Here is a 20,017-nt window from a genome sequence, read left to right as displayed (position 1 = left end):
CCTAATTTCTGTATAATGGGAGTCACCAAAAGAGAGAATAACTGAGAAATTTCCATACTTAATATGTGATAAGAAATCACAAATCAAAGAAACACTCAGAACCCCAAGTGGAGGGAGGGAGGGTATATGAATTGCACACATCATAATGCAAGTGCTAGAAAACAAAGAAATTAAGAAAATCTTGGAGGTATCTAGAAAAAAAGAAAACTTATAGGCAATTCCTTAGCAGAAATGATTCAAGCCAGAAGACAATAGAATGACATCTTTAAAGTGCTAAAATTCTGTCATTCCAGAATTTCATTTCCACCACAAATATCTTTCAATTATGAGGTCAAAAAGAAAGAAAAAAGAAAGAAAATATAGAAATACAAAGAAAAACTATAGAAAAGTACAGAAAAATAAAGAAAAAAGAAAAAAAAGAACCTGACAAAATTCAGTGTCAGCATACTAGCACTAAAAGAAATGTTAAATGAAGTTCTTCTAGAAGAATATGACACAAATTTCCATGATACACATGGAAATTTGAAGCTACACCCAAAAAAATGTGAAAAATACCAGAAATGGTAAAAAAAATAAAGGATTTTTTAATCTCGTCAACAGATAATCATGACTTCTGGTTTAGGTTCAACATGCAAAGAGCTAGGAAGTCATCACTCCCATCCTCACAAGTAAAAGGCTAAAGAAAGTAAAAACCAATGACTTTTCTTAGATCTACCAAAGAACTGAGGTATCAGAGCAAATCACCACCCCAAACCTCGAGAGATAGGCAAATACAGAGAAGCACAGCTGAGATCAGCTACCTACAACAGAAGGTATCAGAGCCAGTAAGGAGTAGGAAGAATTAAACAGTAAGTTTTACAAAGTGCTAGAGGCTGAGTATGGACTACTTTGAAAGTGAAAAGGCCCTGAAGTGAAGGTAGCTAGAAGATACAGACTTGCAATTATAAAATAAATAAGCCCTAGAGATGTAATGTACAGCAGGCGACCAGAGTTAATATACCATATATTTGAAAATTGCTCAGAGAGTAGGTCTGGTAAGTTCTTACCACAAGAAAAAAATTACAATTGTGTGGTGATGGATGTCATTTAGTCTTACTGTGATGATTTCTCAATATATACAAATATTGAATCATTATGCTGTTCACCCGAAATTAATATGTTATAAGCCAATTACATCAATTCTTAAAAAATGGGCAAAAGACAGAAACTCACCCAAAAGACGTAAAGAAATTGCCAGTAAGCACGTGAAAAGATCACAACATGATTAAGTAACAGAAAAATGCAAAATAAAACTGCAATAAGATACTCCCCCACCACTAGAAAGCCCAAAATTAAAAAGGCTAAAAATTGGAAGTGTTGACAATGATTTGGAAAAATTATAAGTGTTGGCAATGATTTGGACAAATTATGTATTCTCATGTATAGCTGGAGAATGTAAAATGACACAAATGCTTTTAAATCAAGTGTGACAGTTTCTTTTTACATTAAACATGTACTTACCACAGAAGCAGTACATTCCCTCTTAGATATTTACTAAGAGAAATTCATTAAGTGAAATGAAAATTTAGATGCACACAAAGACTTGTTCATCAATGTTCACAGCAGAGCTTTTCATGATAATTTCAACCTTAAAACAGTCCAGATGCCCCTCATTGGATGAATGTATAATCATATAATAAAATGATATATGTTCCAAAATAAAAAGGAGTGAAGTGGGGAAGAAAAACCCAAAAACTGAGGGTCCATACTTAAGGGGCCCCAATATTTATGTGGATTTTAGCTCCAGAAACTCTACCAGGTTCTCATGAGGAAAAGTATTTTAAAAAATACCCCTGTGTTTTAGATGAGGGAGGGGCGAACAGAGTAACCATCTGGCATTGTCCCTAAAGCATTCCCCAGGATAAAGGCCTGCACTCCAAGGAAAAGTACTTGAGCCTTATGTGACCTGGAGGAAGAGCAACTGGCAACTCTAGCTTCCTCTAGCCATCTGTCTTATATAAAGAGGAATAAAAAAGAGACTAAAAAACACTTGGAAAGTCATATTCCAACGACTAAGGCCCACCAAAAAATGAGATTTAATCATAAGATTTTACAATGCTTTTCTTCCTCAAACCCTACCATATCAATGAGGCTTCAATATGTTAGCAGTTGATTATAACTGAAAAAGTCGCAAGTTGCAAGTCACAAACTCTACTTAAGGAGTAATTCATAGGAAGACCCAAAGACATTAAAGGTAGGGAAAGATTTAAAAAAAAAAAGGGGGGGGGAATTAGAAGAAACTGCAATCCCTGGCACCTACAGCTAGAGTAATCATTAGACAGAGCCCAGCTCCTAGCCAGAATGACAAAAAGCCTAACTACCTACCTCAGTTCCTATTACTCAAATACTATGGCTTTCAAAAAAATTACAAAACATTCTAAACAAGTAAAAGAAAAACCCCACCATCTGAGGAGACAAAGCAAATATCAGAACTACATTCAGATATGACACACATATTGAAATTATCAAGCAAGGATTTAAAATAACTAAGAGCTCTGGCCAAAAAAAAAAAAAAAAAGTAAATAATGTGCAAAAACAGACGGGTAATGTACACAAAGAGAAACTCTAAAAAGAATAAAAAGGAAATGCTCAAAGCTGAAAACATTATAACATAAATGAACAATGCTTTTGATAAACTCATCAGTAGACTGGACGTGGCTGCAGAAAGAATCAGTGGAGGTTGAAGATATGTCGACGGAAACTTCTCAAACTAAAAAAGAGAAAAAAGAAAAGGGGGGGCGGGGTGGGGGAACAGAACAAAATGTATAATAACTATTGGACAATCCAAAAAAGTGTAACATATGTATGATGGGAATGCCACAAGGAGAATAAAGGAAAGAAGGGAGGGAGGGTGAGAAAAAGAAAAGGAAGGAAGGAGCAGACATACCTGAAGTAAAATTAATCAAGAATGTCCCAAAATTAATAACAGACACCAGACCACAGATCCAAGAGGCTCAGAAAACACCAAAGAGGATAAATACCCAAAGCATATCATATCCAAACTGCAGAAAACCAAAGACAAAGAAAAAACCTTGAAAGAAGTGAGAAGGAGGTAAAAATATCTTACCTATAGAGGAACAAGGATAAGAATTACATCAGATTTCTCATCAGAAACCATACAAACAAGACTATAGAGTGGAGTATTTAAATGTTGAAAGAAAAAAAAACCCAAATTTAGAATTCTGTATCCAGTGAAATTATCTTTCCAATGTGAAGGAGAAACAGACTTTCTCAAACAAACAAAAACTGGGAGACTTTGCCACTAGCAGATCTTCTTTGCAGGAAATTTTAAAGAAGTTCTTCAAAGAAAAGGAAAAAGTCAGAAACTAAGACATACATTAACAAAGGGCATCACAGAAAGAATAAATGAAGGTGAAATAGAATTGTTTATTTTTCTTATTCTTAATTGACCTAGTAACTTTTCAAAGTAATAATAGCAACAATGTACTGGATGATTACAGCATATGGATAAATGGAATGAATGACAACAATGTAAGGGATAAGAGGGAAAAAAATGGGACTGCTGTATAATAAGATAATGGAGTACCCATGAAACAGCATGTTGTTTGAATGTGAACTCATATTTATTATAAATGTATACTGCAAACACTAGGGTGACCACTAAAAAAATAATAATTTTCTAAATAATAGGAGAGAAAATGATTTACCATAAATGATCACAAAATGATCAATTAAAATCAGAAAAGGCGAAAAATGGGGGAAGATCAAGAAACAAAGAACAAGCACAACAAATAGAAAACAGTTACAAACATGGTAGACATTAACTCCACTACATTATTATCACTTTAAATGTGAATAGTCTAATAAATATACTTACATGTCAGTAGATTTTTTAAAAGACCCAAATACAAGTTATCTACAAGAATCCCACTTTATGGGCACCCGGGTGGCTCAGTCAGTTAAGCGTCTGACTCTTGATTTCGGCTCAGGTCATGATCTTAGGGTCATGAGATCAAGCCCCGCTCAGGCTCTGCGCTGGGTGTGGAACCTCCTGAAGATTCTCTCTCTCCCTCTCCTTCTGTCCCTCTCCGCCCAGAAAAAAGAATCCCACTTTAAATATGAAGACAAAGATAAATTTTTTAGAAAGGGAAAGAAATAGATATAGCATGCTAACACTAATTGAAAGAAAGCTAGAGTATCTATATTAATCTCAGGCAAAGTAGACTCCAGAACAAGGAAAATTATCAGGGACAAGGAGTGGCACTACATAATGATAAGTTGTCCATTTTCCAAGATGACACAATAATCCTTAACATGTATGCATCTAACAAAAGTGGCAAAATATATGAAGCAAAAAGTAATAAAACTACAAAGAAAAATGAACAAATCCACTATTTTAGTTATAGACCTCATCACCCTTCTATCAGTAGTTGACAGATTCAGTAAGCAGAAAATCAGTAAGGACACAGTTGAACTGATCAACACCAGAAATCAACTATATCTAATTGACATTTATTTATTTATTAAATACTTCCTTCAACAACAGCAGAATAAACACTCTTCTCAAGCTTACATGGAACATTCACAAAGATAGGTCACATCTCAAGCCATAAGACACACTAAAATAAATTTGAAAGAGTACAAATATGTTTTCAGACCATGGTGAAAATAAATTAGAATAATAGGAGGATAGCTGGGGATTAAACAACATATGATTAGATAACACAGAGGTCAAAGTCTCAAGAGAAATTTAAAAATATTTTGAAATAAATGAAAATGGAAATACAACTTCTCAGAATTTATAGATATAGCAAAAGCAGTACTTAGAAAGAAATTTAAAGTACTAAGTACATATATTAGAAAAAGAAAGATAAAATCAACAACTAAGCTTCTACCTCAGGAAATTAAAGAGGAGCAATGTAAACCTAAAATAAGCAAAGAAAAGAAATAATAAAGATTAGAGCAGAAATAAATGAAATTGATAACAGCAAATCAACAGAGAAAATCAACAAAACCAAAAACTGATTCTTTGCAAAGATAAATAAAATTAATAAACTTAAACTAAAACCTGGATAACCAAGAAAAAAAGTGAGATGATAACAATTACTAATATCAGAAATAAAAAGGGACCATCACTACTGATTCTATGGACATTCAAAGGATAACAGAGGAATATTATCATGCCCCTCAAATTTGATAACTTAAAGAGACCAATTATTTATAAAACATAAACAACCAATATTCACAAAAGAAAAAATAGATCATGTGAATTGGCCTATGTTTATTAAAGAAATTAACTCATTAAAAAATATACCAATTCTCTCCAATCTCTTCCACAAAACAGAATCATACAGAACACTTCCTAACTCATTCTATGAAGCCAATGTTGCCCTAACATCAAAACCAGATAAAGACATTTAAAAGAAAAGAAAAAAAAACTATAGGTTAAAATCACTCATGAGCACAGATACAAAAATCCTCAACAAAAATAATAGCAATTTAATCCAATAATATATACATATAATTATACACAATGACCAGCAAAATTTATTCCAGGTATGCAAGGTTGGTTCAACACTTGAAAACCAACTGATGTAATGCAACAAAACAGGCTAAGGAAGAAAAATTATATTAATATATCAAGATACACAGAAAAAACATTTAACAAAAATCCAAATACATTCACGATAAAAACTCTCAGGAAACTAGGATTAGAGGAGGGGAACTTCCTCAACTTGATAAAGAACACCTACAAAAAATCTACAGGTAACTTAATGATGATAAACTGGATGCTTTCTTTTAAGATGGGGAACAAGGCAAGGATGTCCTCCCTCACCACTCCTACTCAAGATCAAATTATAGAAGTCCTACCTAATGCATAAGACAAGAAAGGGAAATGAAAGATACACAGATTGGAAAGAAAAAAATAAAACTGTCTTTCATCTCCAACGACATGATTGTCTAAAAAGAAATTCCCAAAGAATCAACAACAATAAAAGAACTCCTGGAACTAATAAGCAATTATAGCAAGGCTGAAGGGTACAAAGTTAATACACAAATGTCAATTCCTTTCCTATATACCGGCAATGTACAAATGGAAGTGGAAATAAAAAATACATCAGACATTAGCTTTACCCAAAATGATGTACATAGGTATAAATCTAACAAAATATGTACTGAATATATAGGAGGAACACTACAAAACTGATGAAAGGAAAGATCTAAATAAATGAAGAAATATTCCATATCCAATATTACATGGATAGAAAGACTCGAAACTGTTGAGATCTCAATTCTTCCAAATGTGTTTTATGGAGTCAATGCAATCTCAATCCAAATCCCAGCAAGTTATTTTGTAGTTACCAATAAACTCTTTCTAAAGCATATGTGAAAAGGTAAAAGATTTGAAATAGGCAACACAATACTAAAGAACAAGTTAGAGCACTGACACTACAGGATTTCAAGACTTACTATTATAAAGCTACAGTAATCAATACAGCATGGCACTGGTGAAAAAACAAATAGATCCATTGAGAGCCCAGACATAGACCCACACAAAGTCAGCCAACCAATCCTTGAGAAAAGAGCAAATGCAATTCAGTGGAGAAAGAATATTCTTTTTGACAAATGGCACTGAAACAACTGGACATCCATAATTTAAAAAAAAAAATCTAGACCTTACACTTACAAAAATTAACTCAAAACGGATTATAGGTCTAAATGTAAAACACAAAACTATAAAACTTCTAAAAGGTAACTGTATTGGTGCCCAAGGGCTACCATGACCAAGTATCACAAACTGGGTGGCTTGAAAAAAAAAAGAACTCTTAAAAAGCTCAACAATTTAAAAAAATTTTTAAATGGGCAGAAGATATAAACTTACACCTCACCAAAGAATATATGGAGATGGCAAATAAGCATATGAAAAGATGCTCAACATCATCTGTCATTAGAGAGCTCCAAGTTACAAGATGTTACTACATACCTATTAGAAAGGCTAAAATCAAAAAAACTGACCAAACCAAATGCTGTTAAGAATGGAGATTCATTGCTGGGAATGCAAAATGGTATAGCCACTCTGGAAGACAATTTAACACATTTTATAAAGCTAAACATAGTATTGCCATATGATCTAGCAATTGTACTCCTAGGTATTCACACAACTGATTTTAAATTTATATCCACAGAAAACCCTGTGTACAAATGTTGATAGCTGCTTTATTCACAATCATCAGAAACGGAGGGGGGGGGGGCTGGAGACAACCAAAATGTACTTCAGTGGTTGAGTGGATAAACAAACTGTGGGACATCCACACAATGTAATATTATTTGGTGATAAAAAGAAATGAGCTATCAAGCTATAAATAGATATGGAGGAACCTTAAGTGAATGTTGCTAAGAAAAAGAAGCCAGTCTGAAAGGCCACACTCTGGATGATTTCAACTATGTTACAAGTCCTCTATCAGATACATACTTTGCAAATAACATCTCCAAGTGTGAGGCTTGTTTTTATTTTCTTAACAGTATCTTTCACAGAAGTTTTTAACTTTAATAAAAACCTAAATTATCAAGCTTTTCTTTCATGGTGATCCACAGATGACTCCTTTTGGTGTTGTATTTGAATACTGATTGCCAAAACCAAGGTCACCTATATTTTCTCCTATGTGATAGTTGTGAGCAAACTGTATCCCCTAAAAAGATATTTTGAAGTCCTAACCCCTAGTACCTGTGAATGTAAACTTAATTTGGAAATAGGCTATTTGCAGACATAATCAAGTTAAGATGAGGTCCTAATGCAATGACTGATGTCCTTTTGAGATAAGAGAAATTTGGACACAGACGCAGAAGAAGAAATCCATGTGATAACAAAGGCAAAAACTGGAGTGATGTGTCTAGAAGCCAAGAACAGCAAGGATTGCTGGCAACCTAAGTTAGGAAGAAGCAAGGAAAAATATTCTTCCGTAGAGACTTCAGAGAGAACATGGCCTTGTGACAAAATTTCAAAATTTTCCTCCAGAACTGCGTAAGAATACATTTGTTTTGTTTTGTTTTAAAGCCATCCACTCTGCAGCACTATGTTACAGCATCCCTGAGAAACTAGTACATATGCTGATATCAGAAAGTACAGTGTTGCTGTAACAGATACAAAAAAAAAAAAAATTCAGAAGTGGCTTCAGAATTAGCTAATGGGTAGAGGATGTAAGAGTTCTGAGGCACATGTTAGAAAAAGCCTAGATTACCTTGAAAAGACTGTTGGTAGGAATATGGACATTAAAGGCAATTCTGTGAGGGGCCAGAGAGAAAGAAGGGAAAGGTGAAAAAAGCATCTATAATCTTAGAGAACACATATACTGTCAAGAACAGAATGTTGCTAGCAATAAAACTTTAAAGATTCTTCTGGCAAGGCCTCAAAAGGAAATAATGAATATATTACTGAATACTGGAAGAAAAGTAATCATTGTCACAAAATGGCAGAAACTGGCTGAATTATGTTCTACTGTTGGCTGGAAAGTAAAACTTAAAACTACAGTTGACCCTTGAACAAAGTGGAGGTGAGGGGCACAGACCCCTCATGTAGTAAAAATCCACCTGTAATTTTGACTTCCCAAAAACTTAACTACTAAAAGCCTACTGTGGACTGGAAGCCTTACCAAAAACACAGAGTCAATTAATACATCATATGTATATGTATCATATACTGTATTCTTACAATAAAGTACGCTACAGAAAAGAAAATATTATTTAAAAACCACAAAGAAGAGAAAATACATTTACAGTACTATACTGTTATTTATCCAAAAAAAAATTTTTTTGATACCGATATGTGGATCCATGTAGTTCAAACCTATGCTGTTCGAGGGTCAACTGTAATGAACTCAGCTATTTAGCTAAAGAGACTTCTAAGCAAAGTGTGGAAGATGTGACCATGGTTTCTCCTTGATGCCTGCAGCAAAATTTAAGAGGAAAGAAACAAACTGAAGAAGGAGTTGTTAAGCAAAAAGGAACCAGCACTTGATGACTTGGAATATTCTCAACCTATCCAATATATCATGCTCTGGAAATAAGAATAAGGGTATGGTTGGACAAACTTCAGCGAGAGCATGGCCCTGCTCACACCTTGACTTCAGACTTCTAGCTTCCAGAACTGTGAGAAAATATATATGTTAAGACACTAAGCACAAAACACAAAAGAAAAAATTGATAATTAGACTCATAAAAATTTAAAAATCCTGCTCTTCAAAAGATAACATTAAGAAAATATAAAGATAAGCCACAGGCTGGAAGAAATACCTATCTGAAAAAGGACTTCTATTCCAAACATATAAAAACCCTTATAACTCAACAAGAAGACAAACAACCCAAGTTTTTTTTAAATGAGCAAAATATCTGAACAGACATTTCACCAAAGAAAAACTATGGATAGTAAATAAACTTACGAAAAAATGCTCAACACCATTCGTCAATAGAAAATACAAAAGAAAACAATAACGAGATCCCACTACATACCCGTTAGAATGGCTGAAATGAAACACACATGCACACAAACAATGCTAAATAGTTCTGGCAAAAATGTGGAGCAACTGGAACTCTCATGCATGGCTGTCAGGATCACATTTTCATTCCCTTGCTTTATTTTCTTAAAAGCACTCTTCATTACCTTAAAGTTTACTTATGTATGTAAGTCTATATGCATCTGCTCACACGTGTACTATCTATCTTCCTCAATATAAGTACCATAGTGGCTTGGTCTGTCTTGTCACCACTGTGTCACCTCAGCACCAAGACGAATGGCACAAAGTAGGCATTCAATACATACGTATTCAAAGGAGCAGAAAGAAATGATACGAAGGTAAATAAATTTGTGAAGGCAAGGAATCTAGTCATAGCAGTCCACAGATGGGCAAACTGCTGGTGTAAAAGAAAATAAATTTAGACCACCGGGATTGTGCACATTAGAATTATCTGGAGAGCTCTGCAAAATACCGGTTTCAGACCACACCAAACGAATGAAATCAGAATCTAAGAATGAGACTCAAGTTTTGATCATTAAGTTCTCCAGGTGATCCCAGTGTGCAGGCAAGACTGAAAACTACTGAGGAAATGGAACTTCGGCTGTGGAGCTGTACACACTTGGGTGAAAATCTTGGCAAACTGCTTAACCTCCCTCAGCCCCAAAAATCTCATCTACAAAATGGAAATAACACACACCTCCCAAAGATTGAGATTATACACAAAGCTCTTAGTAAATGTTAATTTGCCTCTCCACGGCAAACTTGATGAAATTTTCATTGCATAGTATGATAAATGCTCATTCAATCATCAATTCATACCTTCTATTGCTACCTGATTACTGAATTGAACATTTGCATTGGAGAAGTTCAGAAATGCTAACTGTTTTCACTGTCCTGATGATAAGATGCTGCCTGAAGCTATGTCTATTTTAAATCTATGAGTAACTACACTTTGAAGGGAAATCTAGCTGATTATTTATACCCAGATGTAGGTTAGAATCGACCAAAGCTTTTTTTAAAATAACCAATACTGATGTCCAGACCTTGTGCAAGCCAATTAAATCAGAATCTCTGGCGTAGGTCCAGAGTTACCAGTATTCTTTAAAAAGCTAATTGATCTGTGATCCTAAAACACAGTCAGTGCTGAAAAACACCTGATTTGCACTAATGACATCCAATGCTAACTGCACATCTAAGTCATTCGTGGAGCTCTCAAAAAATATTGATTCCAGATGCCACATCACTAAGTTATGATGGCCATAACTCAGCGATTCAGAATCTGTGCACATGGAGCCCGTTATTTTGCAAAGCGTCATAAAACCTCCCCCTGGTGATTCTGACAGAAACCCACAGGGAACCATTACTTAATATCATGCATTTACTCTCCCTATTATGTACCAGCAAAGATCATTTAGAACTTTCACTGGCCTTCCATGCCAAGCCTGCCTAGTTGCTTTTAATCAGTAACTGATACAACACATCACAGAAAGTCAGAATTGTACAGATCTTTTCAGAACATTTTACTGTGTGGACTACTGACCCACATCATTTACCACACTCTGTGCCCAGCAACAGCTATGCAGGCCGCTGGTCTTTCTCACCAAATCCCATGAAGCTGCCGATTTGGGAAAGACAAAATGGAATACCCAGGCTTTATCTCCCTTTAAGTGGTATACAATACCGGGACGAAGGAAATTAACCTCACTGGTCAGATGAGTCTGAGTGAAATCTAAGTCGTTTTCTGCACCTAGAGGCAAATTGTTATATTTGCTTCCCACGGAGAGATAATAAAATCCAAGGAAAGGCAATCCCTGAATTAGGAGCATTAATAGAGTGCCCTGCAATTTTCAAACTCCGCTAAACACAGTAGCATAGCCAGGCCCTTAGAGAATGATTTTAGGGGAGTCAATCAATCAGTACACATGTCACCCTGGCTGCACTACCAGGCAGTTGATAATAGCATTTAAATAACCAGGCATTATTTTAAGCTTATTAAATACATTAACTCATGTGATCCTCACAATAACTCTACCAAGCAATTACTATTAGGACTCCCATTTCATAGATTAAAAAAAAAAACACACAAATGTACACAGAAGTTAAATGATTGGAACAAAGACACAGAGTTGGTAACTGGCAGTTTTTGAACCCAGGCAATTTGCTTCAGTCTGTTACCCTGTCTAGTACACTACAGTGTAGATGAATGATGGCCAAGCAGTCTCAAAAAAATTTTTTTTAAAGTTAGTCCGCAGCAGAAACTGGAGATCAGACTGTGTGTACTATGGGTAAGTTACTTAACCTCTCTGCACCATTTTTGCACCTGAAAAATAGAGATAATGACAGTACCTGCCTCACTTGAGTTGGGGTGAGGATTAAACAAAACAATGCATGTGACGTACTTAGAACAGTACTTGGCATTTTTAAGAGCTGTGGGTGTCGGCCCATATTATTATTTGTACCACAATTCAGCACAAGTGGTCAGGGAGAAATGACAACCTATTAAACTGAAAATCTCTTCTGGTGATCTTAGAACTGTAGATTCTGTAAATCCCCAGTACCTTAGATCCAATATGAAACGCAAAATAGAAGATTTTCACAAGAACTTTACAACTGCCACTGTGACAAAGCCCCAGCCCATCCAGTCCAAGAATGAATTAGTCTCACAATAAGAGCCCCATTTGCCACAGTTTGGCCTTTTTAGCCAACATCCCCAATTATCAAGCTGTGTAAATATATAACCACACCAAGAGCCAGACTTCCAAAGAGCCGCAAACAGTGGACTCAGGGTTGATTAGAGAAGACCCTGTCAGGTGATAAAGGTCAGCCCCCCTCAGTTACATTTGCATAAACAAAAGAAAAATGAAATGAGAATTCAAACAAAAATAGGTAACATTCATCATGTGCTTGCCACTTATTAAATGGTTTCCATATATGACCTCATTCAATCCTCAAAACACACTTCCAGGGTCTAACATTCCCAGAGAAAACCACACAGCCCCACTGGCTGATCTCACGTTAAATTCATGACTACACATCTCACTCAAACAGGTATTCAACACTGCCTGACAGTCCAACCCATTTCCCTAGTTAGTTCACTTTTCCACTCTCCAGAAGGATGATGGCACATGTGTCTCCTCCAAGTTCTAACACCTCTTCTCTTCCCTGTGCCCTTTCAGCCAATGACTGAATCACAGACACATGGTGCCACCACCCCAACTGTATCCACACCCGTTGTCTTGGCTTCCCCTCCAGTTTTAATGGAATATGTGTTCCTGTCAATTCAAAGCCAACTACCCATGTACTCTGGGGTCTTTTCCCCGCTCAGATATTCAAGGACTTCCCCCTGCAATGTTCCTCTCTCTCATTTCTCGCATTTCTCCCTATGAGTTCAGTCTCACTGGCATATAAACATATTCTAGTTTCTTCTATCTTGCAAAAAAAAATCCACTTGACCTTAAGGCCCCTCTACTCCACTGAAGTCTTTCTTGTTAAAATGATTAAAATCCTAACTCCACATTCATCTTACACAATAGCATTCCCCACAGTTAACTACCACTTCCTCCCTTTTTTGGCTTCCCCTCCTCCTCTTTGTGTACACTCTCAACCTAGGTGTTCAACCAATCCCTTCGTTTAAATACCATCTATATGGTAGTGATTCCAAAGCCCTGACATCACCCAGGACTTCAGACTCAAATTTCCAGTGGCCAATCTGACAACTTAAAAATCTAGATTTACGTTATGTATATTTTACCCTAATAAAAATAAATAAATCTACAAGGTAACAGATGGGAGAGGGACAGAGAGATAAATCAATATGTGGAAAAAAAAAAAAAAGGTGGCTAGATGTTAATGGCAGGACCCAGGTGGTGGGTATACAGAGTTCACTGGAAAATTCTTTCCAACTACGTTGTTTGTATATTGCACGTTGGGGAAAAACCTAGTAGGCATCTCAAACCTAACATATTCAAAACCTAATTCTTGGTTCCACACCTTCCAAAAATGAAACCTACCCCCACCTACAGTTTTCCCCATCTCATTAAACAGAGAGGCAAAAGTAGGCTAGGCAAACTCCCAGGACTCAGCCTTGACTGGCTATCTCCCACCTGGAATATAACTCCCATTAGGTATATTCTCAACTTCCAGAACAGCACTTGGCACAGATGAGGTGTTCGAAACTAGCTGCTGAATTAACTGATGAGTTAAAGCTCTGTTTCTTGCTAGGCCCCTCAACCCTCACTGGTCCTTGAGTGGGAATGGAGTTCCTGGCCTCTAAACCTCCCCAGCCCGGGCCAGCGAAGACCATGTCTTCGTACGTGATTATGGTTTCTTACCAATCATATCAGCTCCATGCTCCTCAACGAGAGTTCAAGGCCTTTCTTTACCACAGAGCGATCGCGTTTCCTGCCCCAAACCTGTCACACACAGGAACCACGACACATGTCACAGTACAGCTGGGCATCGCACTGCCCAGGCTGAAGGCCCCACTCCCACCCCCAGGCTGCAGTGGACTCGGGCCTCACTCTACCCAGGGTCTGACCGAAACCAGCGCAGGCAGGCGTCCTGGTTCTGGGGCCACAGCCCACTCCTTAGGCCCCTGGGCATCAATGGCATCTCCCTCTGGGATCACTGGGTGGGCCCAAGTCCGCCCTCTCACGCTGCTGTGCAGCGGCCTCCCCCATCCTCCCCCGTCCCACCTGAGCCCCCACCACCTTTCCTCACCTGGCCCTGCCCCGCCCCGCCCCACGGGCCTCACCCAACCTGGCCCCAACGGCCCCAGCCCACCCCCAGCCCGCCTTGCCAGTTGGGTTCTCGCGGGAGCCCACCGGCCCTGCTGGGTGGGTGCCGTCCAATCCGAGCGGCGCCCGCGAGCCTGCGCACTGGAGCGTTGCCGCTGCTGGGCTGGGGAGCAGGCAGTGCCTCCTCTGCTGGCCGTCCGAGGCACTGCAGCGCTAACTGCGGACTCAGCGGGAGCTTCCCTGGGGTAGCTGGTCCACCACCCTGTTGTACATAACCCCTTTCCTAAGCAGCATTCTTTTTTTTTTTTAATAATAATTTTTTATTATGTTATGTAAGTCACCATACAGTACATCCCTAGTTTTGGATGTAATGTTCCATGATTCATTACTTGCGTATAACAAGCAGCAATCTGAGCCATGCCCAGTCTTGAACCACGGACGACTTCATTCATACCTACTTCTGACCGCCCCACACCAGCACTGAATGGCAGAGGGGCCAGGGTGCGGGTGGGTTTGCAGTGTCAGAGCAGGACAGATGTAGTATTTGGGCACTTTGGACAGGACAGACTACTGCAGAAGTCCCTAACCTATACTAGACTGTGAGGCCAGTTGGCTACAGGTCAATTGAGAGTTTCAGTTAGTGTTGTCAGTGTAGAGGGAATTCAGGGTGTAAACATTGCCTCAATACATGAAGCCAGAATCTTTTTATCTCGGTGAGTACATCTCTCTCCATTTGGTCCTGACCAGAGCCACTGTGGTAGATCCATTTCCCTTGAAGTCATGACAACGCCTGCCTCACTTAGCCCACGGCCTTCAATGTTGGTCTAAGGAGACAGCCATATCCTTGAGCTGAACGGGGTGCTGAGCAAAAACGGCCACAAAAACAGAGGAACCAGGCGTAGAAGGGCCAGCTTCCTGCTCTGTGAGTCACTGCAATAGGTAGATGCCTTCTCTCCATCAGATGCCTGGTTCTTCCTCAGCAGCCAAGGCGCCCTCTAGGCGAGCTATACCAGTGCCAGGGTAGGATTGCTCTTAAAGATGGACCCCGTGTCTGATGTGTCTTTTGTTCTTCATAGTCTCTAATACCAGAACTCTGCACATGGTCGCCATTTCACAAATAGGAGCAGCATGAAAGAATTTAAATGTTATGGATATTGTAAGGTCCCTGCATAGATGGCTGTCCTGGGGACACACAGAAGGAAGAGTTCCCACCTACAACGTCAGGAAATCCCTGAATGGAGACTAAGGGAACACTTGGTCACAGTGACCCCCAACTTTCTTCTAAACCACACAATAATCTCAGAGGCCACAGACCCAGAAGGGTTTTCTTGGCTTCTGTGAAAATTTTAAAGAACTATAGCATGTGTTATCAAACTTTCTACCAGTCTTTGGAGGTCTTTTCAAACCCTTGTGTCTGACCCGTTATCAGTAGTGCAAGGAGTCTCGTAGGCCTGGACTTCGGTCTCTGCTCTGCTACCGAATAGCTGATGACCTCCAGCAAGTTACTTCCCAACTTCTGCATTGGTTTCTTTCTTTCTTCTTCTTTTTTTTTATTATAAAAAAGGGGCCATAGGGTTGTAAGTCCACTTAATGAGACAAAGTACAGAGGCATCCAGCACTGTGTCTGGCACTAAATGCTGCTTCCCTTTCCCAGGAGGATGCTTTGACACATTTTGCTCGGGCTGTGGCTCTTCAAGAATTGCTGTGCTCACTGTTTCCCTCTCTTACTGTCTGCTTCTCTCTAAACAAGGGACTCACAGCAGCTGTGGCTTCTGTCCTGTTGTAGGTAAGGCTGGATACCCTTCACAGATTAGACCAGACATATGCACACACCAGTCATTCAAAACGCAGGTCTAGAAGACTAGATTGCTAATACTCCCTTTCCTCTGGGCGCCAGGACTTAACCTCCCAGGACTCTCCACCAAACAACCCCAGACCCATGCTCCTTATTGCAGGCCTGGTCCTCCAGCGCAGGCCTCAGTTCTGCCTCTTCGAGTCCATCCCTCCAGGTCCCCTTTCTAGCGTAGCTGAGGAGTCTCTTGGTTATCCCCTCCCTGTTGCCCCACAGACACCACCTTCCAATGGCCTCCTGTGGGGACCAGTGACCAGCCCAGAGATGTAATGCTGATTCTGCAATCTCAGTCTGCCTCCCCGCCCCTGGTCTGGGTCTGGGCATCAAGGTTCCCTCTTGGATGGACCAGAGGGCCAGGCAAATACCTGTTCTCTGCTGAGGTGGGGTCCGTCTGCTTCTTTCAAGTGCAAGAATTTACTGTCAAAATGGCCCCTCATCCCAAGGCATGGGTCTCCAGACACAATCAGAGAGAACCCATGAGGGGCTTCCAGACCCCACTGAACAGCTCGCACCCAGGACCTTGCCACCCAAAGTCATGTTTTCACAGTCCACAAGGTCCATGCTCAAGTTCAGAGTTTTCTAAACCTGGCTGGAACCAGGGAAGAACACATAATGAAGAATAAGAAACACTGACATAAAAAGAGAATCATTTCAGCAACACTACCTTCCCTAGGATCCATGATGGTACAGGCCTCTGCTTGGCAGCCTGATTTATTTTTAGATGATGTTCTTCACACCCAGCACCACCAAGTGTGAGTCGATGGGGATCGTGAGCTTGGAAGAAGCCGTAGGGCCTTCCTGTGTGTTTCTTTCTCTCTACTTAGCTTTGAGACACTGCGCATAAAAGGCTCTATAAAAATAAATTGTGGAAAGTACAATGCCAATAAAAATCCCAATGGAAGCCGAAAACTATTTTATTTAAAGAGCAGAAGGACATGCACTTACCTCATTGTGAATTCCCAGCTGCCTAGTCCCCGAGCCCAGCACATGGCAGATGCCCAATAAATATTAATTGATTGATCTATTAGTCGGCTGCTCATCTGTTTGCAGAGCTTCAACCAGCCCATCGCTCTGCCTATACACCCCGCAAGGAGAGAGAATCCTTAGGCTCTGACAGGAGAGCTGCTAAGTTAGCAGGCGAGCCTGCCGCAGACTCTTGTACATGAATGCCCTGCATTCCGCTTCCAACTCTACTTTTCGCAGTAAAATAATGATGTGGCAGAAAGGGAACTGCAAACACTGCCAAATTCTAACAGAGGAGCTGGATGCGCACCTGTCAAACCTCATGTATGACCCCTTGGTCTGTGCCAAGCCCTGGGCTTTCCAGCAAGAATACAGATGTCATCATCTTATTGCATCTTATTAACTAGACAGAATAGGGTGCACACAGAAGGCAACGTCTTGGTTTCTCTTCAAAAGGAATTCAAGCTCAAGGTCCAGATGCATTTTTTCCTGGGTCCTTACATATAAAATCTTGGGCAGGTCCATAACTTTGAGCACCCAGAGCAGTCCCATTTCAGTGTAAGATTCCCTCTACCTTCCTACCCGTTAGGCTCTCTCGACCCTTGAGGCCAGGACTGTTTTGGACTGCAAACAGGCATGGGAAAATGGGCACATCCGTTTCTCCTTCCTCACCAGGCTGCACACCCACCTCCCCCTTTCCAGACTCAGCGTCTGATACCTCTGCAACGGGAATCCAGCACCAGGCCCTCCAGGCTCTGCAGGGATTTTAGCCGGCTGTCTGTCCTGAGAGAGAACCTTGTGGTTTTTCCCTACGAATTCCCCCTGCAGGGTGTCTCCGAGGGCATCTCCACTGCCTGGGTGATGTTGTCTCTGGCCGGCTGTGAACAATGCCCTCCCTCTGCTCTGCCCGCTCCAGACTACCAAGGAGTTTATGTAGTCTGTGCTGTGAGCAAAGGCGTCAGACAAATGGGTAAGTGGAGGCCAAAATGCAGACTTGGTTTAGTGCCCCAATGAGGGACTTCTCAAAGGGAGAAAAGGCCACTTTTGTATCATTTATCAGCCACAGAGGGGTGTCTTTTTATGATTCTCACTAATATACCCTCCGTGAGCTGAGGCTCTGACTCTTTGGCTGGGCCCAGGTCATGATTTATTTTACAAGGGCTCCAGGCTGTTCCCCACCTGTAGGGCTGCGTGGCTGTAAGAAAGGCTACTGCATCCATACCCTACCAACGGTATGACAATTTATTCCCGGGCAGTCCTTTTTCTCTTTACTCTCCCACCAGGCTAGTTATTTCTGCCATCACCTGTCACCTTTAGAGTCCTCAGGCTTGGATGAGACACCAAGCCCTTTGTATGGTATGTTCTGGATAGCTAGCTTGGGCAAGCACACCCTGAACGTCCCTGGTAATCACTACCTTGAGAATGTAGAGATCCCATCCTCTTCTGTAGTCCCATCAGGCAGAATACACGGAAGAACGTGTTGTTCAGCACTCGAGGTCTGGGGCTCTGGGGATAACCAACCTGGAGTGTCTCCCTTGTAAAGAAGAATGTCCAGAGAGCAGGTCTTCATCTCCCTGAAATCCTGGCCACGCAAGGAGGGAGAGGCTACAGATAGTTGCTGGGCCAGCAACTTGTTTTGTGTAGGTCCCAGCAGCAGTTCCTTTGTCCAGCCAATCACTTCTGGACTCCCCGTACATAAGTTGCACCAGTCACCCCAAGTCTTGACCTCTGTGCCTGACTCTTTTCTTTGGCCTCACCAGACCATCACCCACCCCTGGCTCAGAGTCTGCTGGGGTACAGCTACATGCCCTTGTGTCCCCCCCACCACCACCACCAATTGCAGGAAACCCATATCAAGTCTTATAAATTATTCTCTTATGCCAGGGGAAGCACTGCTCTCCCTCACAGGTATAGAAGCAGAAATGTCATAGCATTCCAACATCTGTTTCCAGAGGGATTGTCCATTCCTGGCCTCCTTATCCTTTAAACCCTTACAGGCTATGGGTGGGTGATCACCAGTGCTGCTGGCTTGCCAGACGAAGCGACTCTTGAGTCATTAACTGAATGAAGAAGGGGGCGTGTACTACATGAGGGTGTCCCTTCTGCTGCTGCTCCTTCATACGTTAGAGCTTTGTAGCGCGGTTACCTTTGGCGTCTGTTCTAGAGAATCTCTTGCAGATAAAACCATGCCGTAGCATTGCCTTGAGCCCTCAGTAATGGTACCTCTTGCCGTGAAATTCATGTTAGTGAATCTATCCCTCTGGGGTACCTCATATCCAGAGATAGCTCAAATTCAGAATGCACAAAAACAAACTGATTGTTAAATATGATATTTCTTGATCATCCTCCATCTCAGTTGATGGGCCCCCCATTCCTTCTGCTCTGGAATCAGCAGTGGTTTCCAAAGTGATCTGATTACTGCTTGTCTCTCCCACACCAATTCTTCCTTCATCCTACAAACCAGACTAATTTTTCTGATTAGAGTTCTGATTATAACAAACGCTGCTGAAAAGCCAACCGTAGTTCATAATCTGTCCACACCCCATGTCCTGGCTCCTCTCCTACCTCTCAGCCCCCCTGGTCACTGTTTGTATGCTGCATCCCCATGCCCTTCAAGGCTTAGACCTCTCCTCTTAGAGGAACATCTTGCTACCCCATCCCTGGCCCTTCCCTCAGGCAGGACTGATACTCCCTTCTGGGAAAAATCCCTTTTCTCTATACAACATGTTTTTCTAGACCCTCATTCTAGCATTATTCCCATTGATTATGGTAATGTGTTTGTATTTTATCTCCTTCACAAGACACAAGCTCCCAGGGAGTAATCAGCATCCACGGTCACCTCTATCCCCCCAGCCACACCCAGAGCCTGCTATATAGTAAGCACTCAGTGAATGTCTGTCAAGCCGAAGATGGGGCAGAAACATGTAAAGCTGTTCCAAAAGTCTTCCTGTTTC

Source organism: Ursus americanus, chromosome 6 (genome assembly GCF_024610735.1).
Source record: "Ursus americanus isolate L20-20 chromosome 6, mUrsAme1.1.p, whole genome shotgun sequence".
Taxonomy (NCBI): Eukaryota; Metazoa; Chordata; class Mammalia; order Carnivora; family Ursidae; genus Ursus; species Ursus americanus.
The sequence above is the reverse complement of the archived record's forward strand: the minus strand, read 5'-3'. Positions refer to the sequence as shown.